We start from the raw sequence: 18,769 nt of genomic DNA on the forward strand, positions 1-18,769 counted from the left end.
TGACTTGAGTTTCAAAGCAGTTGAGAAACATTTTGTTACATGCAAGGAGTTTTTAGGGTGAAATAAGTCATGAATCCTGTCCGTGTGTATCATATGTGGTGACTTGTGTATGTTATGCCCTATTTTAATGGCCTAAAAGTCTAATATCTCCCACAAGTGATAGGGAGTTCCCTTTGGCTTAGTGGTTAAGATGTTGGCTTTCCACACGGGAGACCAGGGTTCAAATCCCAGGTTAATGGTAAGTATCCCTGTGTGAGGTCAAAAGGGGGGTGGGTGTAGCAGAGTGGCTCACAACCTCAGCCTCATTGACTAAAAGTCTAATATCTCCCCCGAGCCATAGGGAATTCCCTTTGGCTTTATTCAAAAAAGGAAAGAAAATAAAAAAGTGCTGAACACAATTTGAAGAAATTAGAAGTAAAAAGCACAGCCCCCCCTCCCCAGGCCGTGACTCGAGTTTCAAAGCAGTTGAGAAACATTTTGTTACATGCAAGGAGTTTTTAGGGTGAAATAAGTCATGCATCCTGTCCGTGTGTATCATATGTCCTGCTCCCCGAGTCTGGGCCGCTCCTTCCTTGCAAATAAAACCCCCATTCTCCCAACGGGATCACATTGAATTTCCTTCTAAAACAAGCGTTGTTGTTAAGGTCACCGGTCCCGCCCACGAGGGGCTCCGATTGGAGGGTTCGCCCAGGCGAACATCCGAACAGGCACCTTGCTCCGCGTCGTGATTGGCCGCAGCCAGTGCAGTTATGTTAATGAGCACCTGGTGGGCCGGCGGCAGGCGGCGAGGCGAGCTAGTGAGGCTGGAGGAGCAGCGTCTGACAACACACAGGGACCACCGACGGTCTCACGCGCTGCTGTGATTCTGTTACATTACTTAGTTATACATTGAGGACAACTTCCCCCCGTGTTTTTCCAAATCTGACAGTTTGCCGACTAACTGTAGGCAACGCGTAGTCGAAACAGTTTCGGAGTATTTTTTTGTTTAAATAACTGTTTTTAATTTTAACAAACGCGCAGCCGCGCACTAGAGCGCAGCAACTGTTGTGTGTGTGGTGTGGGTGCCCGTGTGGATTACAGAGACGCTCAGTGGGCTGCTGAATGTTTTGAAGGACAGCTGCAGGAAAACAAGAAGAAACACTCTGTTTTAGCCTCTCTTTGTAGAACAGAGACAAGAAACACTGTTTAACACCGATAGAGTCGAACTGAAAAGACTCGGGATCGGGACGGGACTTCAAAACACACTTCTTTAAAAGTGTATGTTAGGTAAGTGGTGACACTTTGATTCAATCCGTTCCACCCACACAGACAGACACACCATATCTATCAATGTAATTTAAGCGTGACCATTGGCTTCGTGCCATTACTTGGTTATTGTTATGGCATTTCAGTCTATCTGTGTGTATGTCTGTCTGTGTGTAGTGTGTATATCTGTCTGTCTGCCTGGCTTGGCGTCTTCAAGTCTCGCTGTCAGTTGGGGACGGCTGGCTGCTTGGACTGCAGCCATGAGAGACTGTGACACACACACACACACACACACACACACACACACACACACAGCGAGGAGGAGGTGTAACGTTGCGCCTGTTTGTATAGTTCAGTTGCTGCATGTATGTCCACCTCACTTCAGACATTTATACTAGCCTAAATGAACCATATTTATAGTGGGGAATATTTTCTAAGGCTTTTCTAAACTGAGATGAATGAATGGGGACCCTTTAGATTTGAGCTATAGTTACAATTTAGGCATTTAGCAGACGCAAAAGCATGGCATACATCACATATATAAAAAGTAGCAGCGTTGATTGATATGTATTGACACAGACGACAGTCTGTAATTTAAGTTAATTTGACACGTACAGTATATGCTTCGCCGTTTATGTAGGCTGCTACTCCTGTGCTGTATAATCATTCTCTCCATTCCAAGAATCACTTAAACTGTTTGCAACGAGTCCAACATCGCAATGTGGGTTTGGTTTAACTTGTCAAAATGTATTCCCTATTTAAATAGGCTAAATGAGAAGGCTAACCTGTACACACACACGCCAAGAAGTCCACTGTGTTTTTAAGACGATACATTCTTCTTAAAGTAAGACTTCAACCCGCGGTTAGATGAATGAGTCAATAAAATGGACGATGTTTGCGATGACCTCATGTCGCCCAGGTGTCCATTATCACACCAGGACGGAACATGGAGCTGTTATTAACCTGCTGACCCTACCCGCACCGGGCCGCACGGCAGGTGACCACCGTGACCTCAAACGGGTCAAGACTTGCTCTAGTTTCCTCCCTCTGGAATAAACCTCTGGCCGTGTGACTGTGTGTGTGTGTGTGTGTGTGTGTGTTGCGTTTGAGAGGGAAACAAACAAGTGTGTATTTGTCATGTACAGTAAGTGTGTCCAGTAGTATAGTGTGTGAGCCTGTCAGAACAGAAGCATTGCCTGTGTTGATACAGAAAACATTGTCTGTCTCTCTCTCTCTCTCTCTCTCTCTCTCTCTCTCTCTCTCTCTCTCTCTCTCACCAAAGCATCTGGACTTTAAAAAGCAGTGCATACAAGGAAGACACATTTGTCCTTGCCTTGCGGTTTGATTAGAGTGACAGGAGGTGATGATAATGGTACCATCATGTGCTGAAGTGGATTCTCCCTTGGCTTGTACTCGGTTCACTTCAATACAGTACAGTACACACAATATTTAAAACCCAGAGTGTATTGTCAATTTGTACCCAGGACTTTGCTGTGTTTACCCACGAAGATTTGCGTGCATATGTGCCTCAGAAAGTCGAGAGCAAGAGAAAAGGCATGCACAGGCGGCCATAGCTGAATGGGGTTAGACCTCCTGGGACATTAAGTCAGAGTAGGTTGTCCAATGATCTCTGGGTCGGTGGTTCGAATCCCGGCTCCTCCTGTCCACATGTCGAAGTGTTCTTGGGCAAGACACTGAAACCTACATTGCCTCCAATGAGTTGGTCGGTGTGCCACCATTGGTGTGGGAATGTGGGAAGTGAGGACGCTGGCGTCGACAGTCGACAGTTTGCCGCTTCACCTCCCAATGTATGAATGAATGAACCATTGTAAAGCACTTTGAGCACTTGGAAACGCGCTATAAAAATGCAATTCATTATTATTATTATTATTTAAGCAAATACAGTGACAGATACCCCAGTTATTGTGGGCTCCAGTAGCGAGTCCACTGTTGTTATCGTAATTATTCCAGCCGTTTCTGGGCAGTGATGTCATGTCATGTGGGTCAATAGGAAGACAGAGGGAGTGGGGCTGTGACGCCATGTGGGTCAATAGGAAGACAGAGGGAGTGGGGCTGTGACGCCATGTGGGTCAATAGGAAGACAGAGGGAGTGGGGCTGTGACGCCATGTGGGTCAAGAAATACATTGAGTAGAGAGCTACTCGAGCCCACCCCGTTTCTTCGTTCCTTTTTTGTTTTTGGCTTTTTGCCTTTATTGATAGTAATTAGTGAAGACGGACAGGAAAGTGGGAAGGATAGAAGGGGAGAGACATGCGGCAAAGGTCGTCATGAACGGGACTCGAACACACGATGTGCTGTCAGGCCAGAGCCTACGTATATGTGGCATGATGCGCCTGGACCACTAGGCCCAAATGGCGGAGACCCCTTTTTGTTTTGCCAAAAATCCGCCATTTTAGCAGTTTTGGCAATTCTGTGGTATCGTTTTTCACGAAATGTGTTAATATGGTAGAGGGCTGTGAGGATCCCTTAGGAACTGAAGCTCACACTCATTTGTCAAAAGACCTTTGACCTTTAGATCCCTCGATGAGTAAATTGTTATGATTTACTTTTCAGCCTTTTTTTGGCCGCGTCACAGAAATTGCTTTTCCATCCATAGCATGCAAAGGGAGTCTGGTGGAGGTCCTCCATCGTCTTTTACTAGTGGGTAAAACGGTAGATAAAAGAAATGGGTCCGTATCCGTATATCTGATAGCGGTGGTGGGGCGGGCCAGGGGCAGAAGGGATAGTGCTCTAGGGCAGTCGCTGCATTGTTTGGTTGTTTGGATGAAGGGGTGGTGGAGGGGTGGCTTTGCTGGACCGCCTGTGGTATTTGCCAATAGATAGTGAGGCAATAAAAGCCCATTCTTGCTGCACTTCCCTCCCCTCTTTGTGCTCTGACTGACATCATTGAGAGTGGAAGCTATGAGTGTCGGTTAGACAGTCCCTCTGGGCCAACGCTGACCTGCCTGCCGAGCCCCGTCTAATGGGCATTTGCATGCTAATTGACCCCTCCAAAGTCCCACAAGGACCGCTGGCCTCGCATAGCTGTGCCCAATCAGCTGCGTAGAGCAGACACGGAGAAGAGCACGCTGTGCTTGCACTCACTTTGGGACTAGTTATGTGAGTATAATTTAAATAATTTAGACTTTCAGAGAGTATAGAGAGATCGAAAATCTATGGTGCTAGATAATTTTACTCTTATTGTCTAATGAATTGTATAATTCATATAATTATAAAAGCTTGAATCTCGAGAAAGGGGAGACATGCAAGACATGATGGGAGTTGGATTCAAACTTGTGTCAGAGGGAACATATCGTATCTATCGACGCCGTCGGGTGGAAACCTTGTATATCCAAAACTGTTGATTTTCAGGAAATATATATTCGAGAAAATAGAAGATCTACGCAACACATTGCATCGATTTGCAAGTAACGCTTTTAGATTGCCTATTTAGTATTCTATTGACAGTATTGTACATTAGGACATTAATCTGTAAAAAAAAAAACGTGAAAAGTTGAAATATATGGAGTGGACATATGAGGTTTCTGACCAACAGCAGTGATATGGTGAGTGCACTAACTGGCTGAGCCACCAGACAACCCCCATGAGACTATATTATTGTGTCTGTGTGTCGACATTTTGGGGTGTTGTATTGATTGGGCCTTGTGCTGGCAAGAGAAAGGCAAAGAATGAATTGCGCTCGTAAGACTAGGAACTAGGAGACTAGGGCATTATTGCAGTCAACGTTATGGATTAGCACGTGTTTTTACCAGTGTCCACGAAACTGTCCCTGGTTATTTGTTTCACTCCCTTCTGACAAGGCTCAGAGGAGCCGCTGCCCAGAAATGATGTGTTGCCTACTTTGTTTTTGTTGCTGACTAATAGAGGGGAAAGAATGACTGTGAGGTTTCACAGTACAGTATTTACTGATCCTCCTCTTTATGCAATGCAGATTTTTGCTTACATTTATGACACATGCACATACTGTACTGCACATCGCACGCACGAACAAAAACTAGTCTCTCGATACAGGCTGTTCTGCAAAAGGAGGGCGCTGTTTTTCCTTCATTTATTTTGATTGCACAAACATTGACTCATTCACACACGTGCACTGCGTGCAGAGTGTGTATACCGCTGCCGTTTGAGATTGTTTGGTCCAGACTCCAGTCTCCTCCATGGGAACAGTTTGATGGCTGGCCAGGTCTGGTTAATGACTGAACCCAGTCTGTTGTCCTCTATCTGGGTCATTGTTCTGACACACTGGAGAAAGACACGCTCTGTAACTTGACTGACTCTGTGTCCTTTTGTGTTTCTTTACCGCTTGTTGATCGTGTTGAAAAGACTCACACATGGCTGGACCTCTGTACACGTTTTGAAAGGCAAGGTTCAACATTGTTGGAACGTCTTTGAGCGATAAAGTTAGTCCGAAAATGATGCACTTGTACACTACACTACAGCATACTGTAGGTACAGTAACTTTCTCCCAAGTTTATTTTTTATTTGTCAATTTAATTGGCTCCCGGCAGACAGTGAGTTGGAAGAAACCCGGCAGCCCAGAGGAAGAATTAAATAACCGTGAAAGCATGACAGTTACTCCGTCAGATGCTCTGTCTCAAACACACAGAGCATCCTTTTAAAGAAAAGAGATTTTACTGATTGAATGGAGAAGTAAATTGTCTATTTGTCAGGCTGTCAGCTGTGGTCCTCCCGTGCTCTGCCACAGCGAGAATCCCACATCCATCATGCAGTTGGAGGCACCTGCGCACAGTGCGCAGACAGCTTAAGGAGTAGACCCTTGAACGCCACTTTTGATTTGATTACCGTTCTCTTCGTTTTCCATCGCCAACCGATCACTCCCCCACTCTCCTATAGCACTCCACCACTTCCCTAATAGCACCCCCCACTCTTCTATTGCATTGACCCCCTCTCGTATAGCACGCCCTCTACTCTACTAGAGTCACTCTCCTTAGCCCTCCCTCATAGAGGGTATGCGCATGACATCATCATCATACCTGGAAGGTATGCGCAAAAAACGACTTTCTGGCCTTGACAGCCCATCCATCCAAACAGAAAAGTCCTATCCAATCTAACTCTCTTTGCCACTCGATTGCACTTTATGCATGCGCATTGCGCATACCCTCTATACTATAGCACTCTCCAACTCTGCTGTAGTGCTTCAGTGCTTCCCACTCAGCCATTGCACACCCCACCATTATATGTCGCCATTCTCTTATAGCACTCCTCCACTCCCTACCTAAGCCCCTAACCACTCTTTCCAAATTCCCTCTATTTTCCTATACAGCCTCTACCTCTCCCTCCCTCTTTCATCTAGTATACCTTTGTCTTGTTGCCATAATTGATCATTCTGCCAGTCTCTCTCTCTCTCTCTCTCTCTCTCTCTCTCTCTCTCTCTCTCTCTCTCTCTCTCTCTCTCTCTCTCTCTCTCTCTCTCTCTCTCACGCACACACACTCTCTATGACTCTATCCCTCTCTTTTTGTCTATTTGGAACACGAGTTCTCTGGTTTCATCTTCGATCACTCCCTCGCTCTCTCTCTATTCTCTTTGTAGTTCCTACCTGTACCATTCATCATTCTCCCACCCCCTCCTATTAGCACCCGCTTGAGAGCAGACAGGAAGGATTCATACACCCATAACTTATGACATGACTAATAAATTATATAACTTTCTAACTCGCAAGTATCCGCTCTTGCCCTCATCCTCACCCTGAGTAGGATGACATAAAAGCAAGTTCAAACTTCACGCAATGAATTTGAATCCTCCTTCGTTAACCAGAGCTAACAGTACTCCTCCTCCATTAAGTGTCTCTCTCTGTAGACCTTCACATTCCTTAACTCAGTTTACTTAGCCACAAAGAAAACTGTGATTGCGGCGCATTCGTGGAGGACGTACAGGTACTGTAAAGCCATTCAAAATGTATTTTTCACTGGGCCAGTGTTCGGGCTTGGCCTCTTTTCCCCTATTGTCGCCACTGGACTTGAATCTGGAGTGACAGTAACGGCTACTGGACAGTTGTGTTTAATGTTTTCATGCCATGATTGATGTGCTAGTTGGTCGGTTGAGTCCAAATGTAACTACCGGTATTTATGTATTGGGTTTTGACAGGCGTGATTTCGTCTTCACAGATTAATGTAACAGATGACACCTGCATGGGTGTAACTAGTTGCGTCATATAATGTTTTTAATAATGGGCTTATGAAATGACTTGGGATATTTTCTTTATCATTTTGGAAATAAATTGTATTAAATCCCCAAACTTTGCAGCTTTACTCACTTACCCCTGCATGCAAGCTGCTCAAGTACGGTCCCCTAGGGACCAAAGATCAAGAGAATCAACGTGGGTTTATTTGTCACTGGCTGGGAACCAATTTTGGAATCAGTCTCTCATATGCTGCTTTCTGTTTCTTCGCCCTGATGTTTCTCCGTTCAAATCGACTCACCTCCCAGTGTTTTCTGCCCCAGTCAGCTAGTAAACTCTCATGTCTCATAATATGGTACCATACACCCACCAGTAATTACTCATGGCTTCCGGCAAATTCTAAAGCTTTTGAACCCTTGTTAGAAGGGGGGAGAGAGAGCCGACAAGGTGGAAGAAATTAAATAACATCAAAGCTTTTCTTTTTTTAATCTGTGTTCCTTTCACGTACAGTAAACTTCTGTTGAGCGGAGTGTGTATGGATGTCACTGATGTGGCTCGCAGGGGTTCGGGAGGGACAACATTAGGACCAGGAAGTAAGTGTGTGTGTGTGTGTGTGTGTGTGTGTGTGTGTGTGTGTGTGTGTGTGTGTAATTTAGCTGCTTTTTAGGAGGCTGGTTTGCTGAAGGGGTGGGGGGGGGGGGGGGGGTGCTACAAAGGTGGTTAGAAGTATCAGCCCAAGCCAGAGGGTCCTCATAATGAGTGGGTGTAGTTGTGGGTGTATGGACATATAGGTAGGAGTGGGGGTGCGTGCGCAATTGCGCATGGATGTATGTTTGTGCATGTGTATGTGTTTGTGCGCGAGCCCTCGAGTGTGTCTCATAGAGTCACAACCAGGCCCATACATCATTAGGAGAAGAGCTTGCTTTTATTTTTGCACACAGTGCACGAAGAGTAAAGTTCCTTTGTGACTCTGAGTGTGTTTTATTTAGTATTTACTATCATTCATGTGCATTATATCAGTGTGAGCCCTCATCCATTAAGAATGAAAGGCAGTGAGGCTCTGTTTTTCTCGGTTTGACTCAAAATGCTGAGTCTCAGTCAACACATTCCAGTTTGACCTGATCTCTCGCCCTCTTTCTCTTTCTCTCCCCCGAGCCATTCCCACCCTCCATACTTCTCACTTTCAGACGCTCTCTCTTTTCCAATAGCTGGTCCCTCGCTGAATAATTCTCACCTTTCTGCTGGCAATCATGGCTGTCTTCATTTCACACTACTCTGTATTTCTGAGTCGGACACATTATTTCATGTTATCATCAAGCATTATTCTTCCAGCCTCTCGCTTTTGCTCTCTCCCTCGGTCTTCCGCTCTCTCCTCCTGTTATTGGCATGGCTGTTAAAAAAGATGTGTCCTTTTATGAAAGGCCCATCACTCTCCGTCTGTAATATCTCTCCGTCTGTCTCTGTGACCGTGACACACTGTCTCTGTACGTCTGTATCCACCTGTCTGTGTCTTTACTTCTGTCTGTCTCTCTCTAGCTGCCTCTGTCATCATCATCAGGTTGTTTTCTCTCTGCTCATTGTGAGAGTAGCACAGTGCTGTCACATGCCTTTCCCCACACACACACACACACACACACACACACACACACACACACACACACACACACACACACACACACACACACACACACACACACACACACCCATTGCTGTGACAGGTGGTAGTGTGCGGGATGGTGTAAATTGAATTCAGGGAATTGGTCTGTGGCTTTGCTGTCACACCACTGTTCTAAAACGCACCCATACGTGGTCAGTTGTCACTTCACTTCAAATGTTTTTACGGGCCGTGGACATAATGGTCAAAGATTTGACACAAAAGTGTGTAAGATGTGTAATATCACATACACATGAACACACATACACTTGTGTATGAATCAGTCAGAACTGCACAGATGCGCATAATGTTCATTTGACTGTGACTATACCATGTATGATACCTATACCGGTCATAGGGTAAACTCACAGACCATTTTACCCACGTACACATTTTACTGTGTGCATTCTGCAGCCTGCCTCTATCATATTACCATGCTAATGCTACTAGAGAGCCACTACGTTCCTCATAGCTGTGACAGATGCTCATCATGAGTGTTAACAGCCAGGCTCAACCTCGAAGCTCTAGTCTAGAATAACGGTGGGCAACCAGCCAACCACCAGGTGACACTTTTTGGACTTGAGAGCTATACTTTCACAATGACCAGCTCAACAAGGTCTACTCACCCAAAAAAGTATTATCCCATTGCTGAAAACAGCAGCACTGGCGTTACATACTATGAGACAAACACACTTGGAATGGGAAATAGAGAGAGGAAAATGGAATTCGTAGTTACTTGTATTTGTATTGCATTTGTATTGTGTGTTTGAGCTGAAAGGCTCTTAATCAATCAGTCATCTTAATTCAAGTAGGTTTTTTTAATGATATATATTTTGGGGCATGTCATGTGGTCTACCTGCAAAGCCTTTGTGATCTACTGGTAGATCGAGATCTACCTTCTGGGCAGTGGGCACCCCTGATGTAAAGGATCAATATACTGTAGTGCAGGTTTATTTACACTAAACAGACTAAATGGTGATGTAGGGGGCATTTTACAGTGTAGGAATGAGCCGAAACACCTGAATGGTGGTCCTAAAAATGGGGGCTATTAGCCTATAATCAGGCACTGCCTGAGTGAGCACACCGCAGCCTTGGAAAACGGCTAAGTGATCATTATGTCCAAACAGGTTGTCCATCCGTGCTGTAGCAGTTCCTTGTCAAAAAATGTCATGTCTGTGCCAATGGTGCACAGGTTAAATTTGTAAGCAGCAGGCAACTTGGACCATTAAAAGGTGACACAAAGAGCTAATATTCATTTGAAAAATGGAAAGTGAACTTAAGCTTTTACCAGGCCAAATGGGTTACACACTGTAGAGCAATATATAGAGAAAAGGAGATAGGGACTGGAGAATAGGCCCTTCCCTGAGTCTACGTGTGCTGACAAGTCAAAGTAATATAACTGTGTGTGCAATATGCAATGCTCCTCCATGCGTGTCATGGAGGAGCTCTGAGCCGTGAGAACCGAAACCTGGCGGCTGTGGCAGTTTGTTGGAGTTTAAACTAGCTTCCCTTGGGAAAGCACCAGACTCTGACAGACAAGTGTGTCTCTGCTACCTTACAGTATACGGGGAGATATATGGCGTCACGCATTTGCCGGCTTAAAACTTACAACTTACTATGGTTCCTGTCAGCTCCCAAGCTGCTTACACTAAGCAAGATAGGCTATTTGTCAAGTTTATGTGGATTTATTTCCATAGTATGCACCAATGGTGTAATATATATATATATATTATATTATGCTGTACTATAACATAACATACCATAAATTAATGTATCATAGTCCAGGGGTGGGAAACTGGGCAACCGTGTCTTTTATCAATCCAGTGGAACTCTTTTTGTTGGTTGTGGAATTTGCGAACCCGGATGATTTTTTTCTTCCTGCAATCCTCACGTTTGCTGGTTTGAATGTGAATCCCAGCAAATCATATCAGGGGAGATGTGCAGCATGAATGAACACAGTACTGGCTGGTAGCATGTAGTTGGTTCAAGTGTGTTGCCTGTTTAGTACTAGGCTGCAACTATTTTTCAACCACAATTAACGACACAGCAGTATTGAAATTGAATTCAGGAAGAGAGGCACTGAGACAAAAGATATACAATGTCCAGGCAGACAGAGAATATATTTTTTTTACATCATGTCGTGTGAAAGATATGCTTGTCTCATAAGCAACAACTGTAGTGATGGCAAATACATGGAACTGTGAAAGACTTTATAGATAAACCACAAATAATTGCAAGACCTTTCCGGACGACAAATTAACTGAAATCAAATCATATAGGCTACCGGTATGTATTTGTGCTTTTCCATTACTTATTTGCAGATACCTGTACCTGACTACCTCTTAAGACTAAAATGGATTAACTCAAGGGCACTATCTAATTTATGTACACAGTCACGGGTAGGGGCGCCGCCTAGACGTTATTATTATTTATTATTATTTATGGGGGAGACGACATCATGACTCACATTGTTGTTTATTATCCCGTCTGACACCTTGATCAAGTTGAGATTAAGAGCACTTATTTACTGCACGTATGCAGCCAATACACAACGAGTCAACGACTATAGAGCATCGCAGTCCTGCCCCCTTTCAGGAATAGTAAGAGAGTCATGGCGAGTGACTGGCGACACGCTTTGAACTCGCCGCAAAGCGGGCGCCTATATGGGCTATAGTTCCAAACATTGGAACTATCCCATTGAGATAGAATGAGAACTTCCGCGTTCCATTGTTACAATGGGAGTCAAGAACGCTAGTGTCGCCACTCTCTTAATAGATTACTCTGGAGTGGCCCAGGAAATTATTCTCCATTAATTTTCTCCATAGGCTTTTGAAAAAGTATTTATATAAAGACGGTTACGCCGCGGACAAAGCCAACTCGGATCGTAACAAATCATGACGACAAACACAATATTTTGGGCCGATCAAATATTTAGAAGATACCGTCTTTAAATAAATACTTTTTGAAAAGGCTGTACGAATGCGACACACTATTGCACAGCTAAATAAAAATAGACCATGGCATGCACCAGCGCCGGTCGGGGAAAATAAATAAATAAATAGACCAGGCATGTCCCAATAGTGCGGGGACATTCAGAACCAAATGACCTATTGTCACGGGTACTACTAATACAGTGTGTTCTACATTCACAAGTTACTGTACACATAATATAATGGATTGCATTTATATAGCGCTTTTCACTAGCGTTTTACATTACCATGTACTAGAACTTCTAGAAGGCACCAACCTGCTTATTGGGAGCAGTTAGCCGGGGTTCAGTGTCTTGCTCAAGGACACTTTGAAACTTGGCCAGTAGGAACCGGGAATCAAATCTGGAACCTTCAGATTCCAAGACGGCTGCTCTACTTCTTGAGCCACTGCCGCCCATATAAACCATATAAGCCAACATCAGACACATGGCCGGTGGGTACAAAAGGAAATGAAAACAACATTTTGTATGCTTCCTGACACACTGTGCTGCCAGCCATACTGTATATATTGTTTCGGCCGATTGATGGCCTCACTCCCACCTTTGGTGATGAATCACCAATTGGATCCTGTCTGCTGTGCACATTATGCTGAAGAATGTGCCATCGCTGTAAGTCTGAAGCTCAAGCTCGATAGAGAGGACCAGGCAGGAGGGCCTATACTTCCAAAATTGACAGGGACTCGGGGACGGGTCCAGGGAAAAAGGCGTTTTTCCTCCTGGTTATGATTGATTTCGACTTGGCTATGCTGCGCGGTAATGAATCTAGGTTTATTGCAGACATTCTTTACCCATGCCACACTCCCCCTAAGCCAGTGCTTTCATGACTGTTATTATGTAAATGTGTCCCGTTAGTTGGCGGGGAATGGGATCTTTTAAGGGGCTGTGTTGTTGCACGCCGCTACTTTGTAGTGCTGCCATGCTGTGCCTGTGACTGAGCTAGCCGGCACTTATAGTTGAAGTTGTGAATTGTTTTTTTTTCTTTTGGAGAGTAATGAGTCAGTCCTCACTCGGTAAAGAACCATGCTATTCATCTTTTCTGCACTTCCCTCCCCCCCCCTTCTCTTTCCCTTTTCCCCTTCTTTATCTCCCACTCTCTCTATCTCTGTGTGTCATTCACTCCATCTCTTTCACTCATTATCTCCCTCCCTCTCTGTGTTTTTCTCCTTCTCTCCGCTACTCTTATCTTTATCTCTTGACACCCCCCACAGCTACGTCTTCAATCACTCTCCAACTCAAGGCTGTTTACTCTCGTTTTGCCTTTTTAGTGAAATTGGAGGCAGCTTCCTTCCCTGCCAGTACCATTGTACAGTTTTCCCATCAGCTCTCCTCAAGCCGTGACTTATCCTTTGTGTTCCCTTTATCTCTTCCTTCCTCATCCTGTGTGATGATACTCAACTGGACCCCATTGAGATTCCACAGTCCTGACTGACACTTCCAGCTATTCACCAGTAGCGTGACTCACCGGTGTACGACTGGACAAACATTACTGGAAGGACCAGTAGTATATCCCTTCATAACATTTTAGTTGACAAAATTTTAGTTTTAGTCATCATAGCTTAGTTTTTTATTTTGTTTCCATTTAGTGTTCGTCAGTGGAAAAAGGAAGTGGACGAACATTTTAGTTTTAGTCGACAAAATCAACAATGACCAGTAGTAGTAGTAGTAGCATTCAGCTCCCCTGACTCATGGAACTGGCATTGTGTGTGTGTGTGTGTGTGTGTGTGTGTGTGTGTGTAGATGCCAGATGGCCATAACAACAAAGTGTGACTAACAACCCCTGTGCTTTCAGCTCTGAGACCAACACTTGCACCTCACAGATGTATCAATTCAATTCAATATTACAGTGCCAAATCAAAACAAGTTGTCTCAAGATACTGCACGTGAAGACTAGAGCAGAGATCAACGTTTCACGCCTGAGCAAGCACTTGGCCACAGTGGCAACTTGAACAAAACCTTGAACAAAACCAGGCTCTAGAGAGGGCAGCCATCTGCCTCAATCATGATGGGTTGAGAGAAAGAGAGAGGAGAGGAGAGAGGGGGATACAAAGATGAACAACGATAATAACAGTCCGTAGCCATTGTTTTGGGAAGTTTGATTCCATAATCTTTCCCCCTCGAGTGTCGACTGTAAGCGAAAATGTACATGGAGATTTGGAGGAGGACTGATTTAATGCTTTAGTGTAGCTTAGTATAGAGGTTGTCTGTTAATCAAAAGGTCACCAGTCTCCTCCTGCCGGTCTATGTGTTGGAAGTGTCCTTGAGCAAGACAATAAATCCCTAACTGCTCCGCTGAATGCTCAACTTAACCATCTGAGCAGCCATCGGCTGAGTGAAGCTGAAAATGAACTCGTATCCAAAAAGGAAAATGGGAGTCTAAACTAATGGCAGGTTACAGTTCTGTTATGAGCTGCACTAAAGTGCATCATTCCACACCCCGCCCATGCCTTCCTGACAGCTCATAGATACCCAGAGAACTAATCACAGTCTGGGTAATAACTCAGTTTGATACCATAGTGTGACACCTCACACATGTGAGTCAGTGTACTGGCTCAGCAGTCAGCCTCTCTTGACTCAGGTCACTTCAATTAAAGTGTTTTATTTTCCTCCAGGCTACATCAATTCATCACTTATTATAATTCACCAACATTGGTTGATAACGCTAGAGTGAGGCTCAATTACACTCAACTAACGTGCGAGATAACAAACGAACATGAGACTGGTGCAGGAAACTTGTCATTTACCCCAGCTGGGACATATACACAAATGTACATTAGTTTCAGTAGAGATAAATGAGCCACTGGTAATCTGGTCTCCTTACTTACATCAGTGGATATAGTGAGGTAGTGTGTTAGTCACAGCCATTGGAAACATTACACCCAAATCCTAATGTTTGTAATGAAGGAGACTTTAAAGAAGGTCATAGGAAATTCTTTGGAGCTGAGGGATGACAGCGTTGCCAACCCAACTTTACAGCCTTACTTTTGAAGCAGGTTCTTTATGGAGACATGGAAAGACTGGGCCCTGTGGGACGAGCACTTCCAGTCTTCCACTAACAGCACGCACGCACGCACGCACGCACGCACGCACGCACGCACGCACGCACGCACGCACGCACGCACGCACGCACGCAAGCTCATAATTCAGGAAAAACAGCATCGTTTCCGTGGATATACGCTCTCTCAACCCTTGAAAGTGTTGGGGGGGACGGACGACGACACACACTTCCTTTTCAGAGGGGACTAGTGTCCCTCAGTACACTGACAGGAAATCCTATAACAAAGAGCACAGAGCTCCCCTCATCCCCTGGCGAGGCTGGTGGACATCTGTCACGACCGAGACGCTTTCAGACTGGTGTATCTGTGGCAACATGTGAATGGCAGAGTGACAGATTCATGCATCTATTTATGTGCTATCTCTTTAGTAACTGGCATTGTCACAATTCAATACTATACTGGGCTATATTACTATGCCCTACTACTATAGTATACCACACCACGCTGTGCTGTGCTATGCTATACCATACTACACTATATGCTGTGCTAAGCTGGACTGTACTACTGCAGGTAAAATACAGTTTTGGAACCAGTCTGACAGACTAGACGTAAACTTAATTGAAGTGGTTTATTCATAGTAGGTCTTGGTTGTCGTTGTTGGTCTGACTCCTTTGCCAGCTTCCTAACAGGAAATCCAAATCAAAGCGCTGACTCCTCTCCCACTCCCTCAGTCTCCCTGGTGGTCATTCGTCATGTCTGAGTCAATCAGGCTGCCGCTCAATCTGGCCTCCTTGCTAAACTTCACACGTCGCTGGACTGCACAGCACGAGTACAGCGGCCATTTATACAGTGAGACGGGGACAGACGGCCTTACATCATACGCAACTTCTAAAAGTAGAAAGGAGGGGGGGTGAATGTTGGTGCTCGGTGCCAGCGTCTGTCGGGGCCGCACTCTAGGCAGAGAGGCGAGTGCGCGTGGCTAATGGAGACGGCGTCCTCGCCAGGTTTGCACTGACTGAAGCAATCTAATTATAGAGAAAGTTTGGCAAACTGTCTATCTATGATGCAATGGGAACTCACTGTGAAATGACTCCCGTCCATTTGCTGGTCTATCTGTGTCCGTTTCTCTCTCTCTCTCTCTGCCTTTTTCCTATCTTGCTGACCTGTCCCCTGCGCGCACACAGTCTCTACTTCCGCTGTCAGTTGTATTTTGCAGTGCAGGACAGACAGAGCCAGCAGCTGCTCATAAGTATTCATTAGGTCCTGCTTTTGGATTACCGTGGACAGATTGTGATTGTGTGAGTGGAGAGCAGAGAGAGGAGAACACAACACACACACACACACACGCACACACACGCACACACACACACACACACACACACACGCACGCACACGCACACGCACACGCACACGCACACACGCACACTCTCCCTACTTCTCTCTCTCCCTTTTATATGGTCTCCAATTTCTCTTCCTCAATTTTCTCTTCTCACCCACTCCCACTCTATTCCTCCCTACCTCTCTCTCTCTCTCTCTCTCTCTCTAAATATCATTTTCTCCCCTTACCAATCCTTCGCTCAGCCCCTCTCCTCTCCTCTCTCTCTCTATCCCTCCCTCTCTTCCTCTCCTATAAGCCACCACCTGTTGAGCACCACTTGCCTCCAGTATCAACAATGTTCTTGGACACTTATGGACGACTCTGTTTCGCTTGCACTCACCAAAAAAAACGTCCCTGCTGTTTTCCAAAATGTCTCCGGCTGCGCTGTGGCCTTGGAGCATTATATGCTTGTTTCTCTTCTCTCCTCGCATCACAGAGTATTGGTCTGGTGGAAGGAATTTCACAGCTGTCTGCACATGGCCAAGAGACCAATCATTGATAGCTAGGACACGATCTTAACTGTTCCAGGTGCTACTTAACATGAGTAGCTTTTTAAGAAATGTAGCTTAGAGGTCGACTCGAAATAGTTACTAGTTACTACTTTAAAACCCTGAAAAGTTGAGAATTAGTTTCTCATGGTATGGGAGTTGCAGCAGGCGGCAGGCGCCAATACTTAGTAAACTTGACCGATACACAAAACCTCTTTGCAGGATCTAGAAGCTCACGACGCTTTGCAGCGTGAGGTGTTGTGAGCTTGTACTGTAGATCTTGCTATTTTTGGCTAAGGTTCTCCTTAGAATAGGGATTCTATCATGCTAGGGTTAAACAGAGTAATCTAGTAGGAGAGTGGCGACACTAGCGTTGACTCCCATTGTAACAATGGAATGCGGAACTGCCCATTCGATCTCAATGGGATAGTTCCAATGTTTGGAACTATAGCCCATAGGCACCCACTTTGCGGCGAGATCAAAGCGTGCCGCCACTCTCTTACTATTCCACTCGGGGGTTAAAGTGGTTAATGCAAAACAAAAAAACAAAACAAAGATCCTATCACACAAAGATGTGGCCCCCTGTAGTAACTCTGAGGACCCCCTGTTGAAGGCCCCTGCTGACTTTATACAAATGCAGACTTGAAATAACAAAGATAGACTTTTGTGTTGTAGCTGTCCGTAAGTGCCCTTTGAGAGCGGTTTTGAAGGAGTCAAGGGATTCGCATGTCTTAATGACTGTTGGTAGGGCGTTCCACATTTTGGTGGAATAGGAGCAAAATGAATTTAGTAAAAACTTTGTTTTCATATGTACAATATTAATAAACATGGACATTTTACAGATATGCACCTAAACAGAACACGGTAACGGTATAAATCTAATGTGTATATGTCAGTATATGCAGTACGCCCGGGTGGCTGTTGGCTCTGTGGTTGCGGTGGCGTCGTCATGGTGACTGACTGTGTGTGAGGCCTACAGTATAATGTGTGGACCTCGGAGATTGTCGGTGCCGGTTCTGCATGCTTAGCTCCACTGTAATCCATTAAAGCCCCTGTTTCAACATGGCGTCATCTGGCATGCGTGGACACACACACACACACACACACACACACACACACACACGCGCGCGGCGTATGCATGCACTTTCTCAGTCGATTGGCCGCCCTGGGCGTTTTCTCAAAATACGCTGTCACTCTCAGTCTAACTCACTCATGTTGTTTCGCTCCCTCACTCATGACCCTCTCTCTCAATGTCCTGTTTCCCTCTTTATTACCCTTCTTACTTACTCTTTCTCTCCCTCGATCCCTCCCCATCTCTCTCTCTCTCCCTCGATCCCTCCCCATCTCTCTCTCTCTCTCTCTCTCTCCCTCTCTCTCTCCCTCTCTCTCTCTCTCCCCTCTCTTGGAACACTGACTGTGTGTGTGTATGTGTGTGTGTGTGTGTGTGTGTGTGTGTGTGTGTGTGTGTGTTGAGTCTGTCTCTCATTGAGGACAGCTGCACTGGCTGGCTATCCCTGAAATCTCTTCTGTGCCCGAACTGCCACATGTACAGGCGTGTGTAAACACACACACACACACACACACACACACACACACACACACACACACACACACACACACACACACACACACACACACACACACACACACACACACACTCTCTACAAGGCAATAATTCAAATTCTCTTTACATCACCTCCGTTCTGCTCTCTGAAACACAGACGCACACACATGCGCTAAGATGTCATCACGGCTTCTCTTCCATCGCTCTCTCTCTCTCTCTCTCTCTCTCTCTCTCTCTCGTGTCACTACAGCTGTGCGTCAGCTGCTCGATCGCACCAGTCTGCTCAGAGATGAAGCAGCAA

General features: G+C 45.3%; 1 protein-coding gene across 5 annotated transcripts in view; it reads left to right on the forward strand.

Annotated features, from left to right (window-relative positions):
* The first annotated feature begins 823 nt into the window (after positions 1–823).
* The window catches only part of ddr1 (discoidin domain receptor tyrosine kinase 1), a 69,895-nt gene continuing 51,949 nt past the window's right edge, over positions 824–18,769 (forward strand). For 4 of the 5 annotated variants that reach the window (XM_080767661.1, XM_080767663.1, XM_080767665.1 and 1 more), the window contains exon 1: positions 824–1,266. The gene's annotated coding sequence lies outside the window, so the exon portion shown is untranslated. Of the gene's footprint in view, positions 1,267–7,910; positions 7,996–18,769 lie in introns of those variants that run through there. The other variant, XM_080767662.1, reaches the window with a different exon arrangement.

This window comes from Protomyctophum bolini (genome assembly GCF_963924005.1).
Source record: "Protomyctophum bolini genome assembly, chromosome: 7".
Taxonomy (NCBI): domain Eukaryota; kingdom Metazoa; phylum Chordata; class Actinopteri; order Myctophiformes; family Myctophidae; genus Protomyctophum; species Protomyctophum bolini.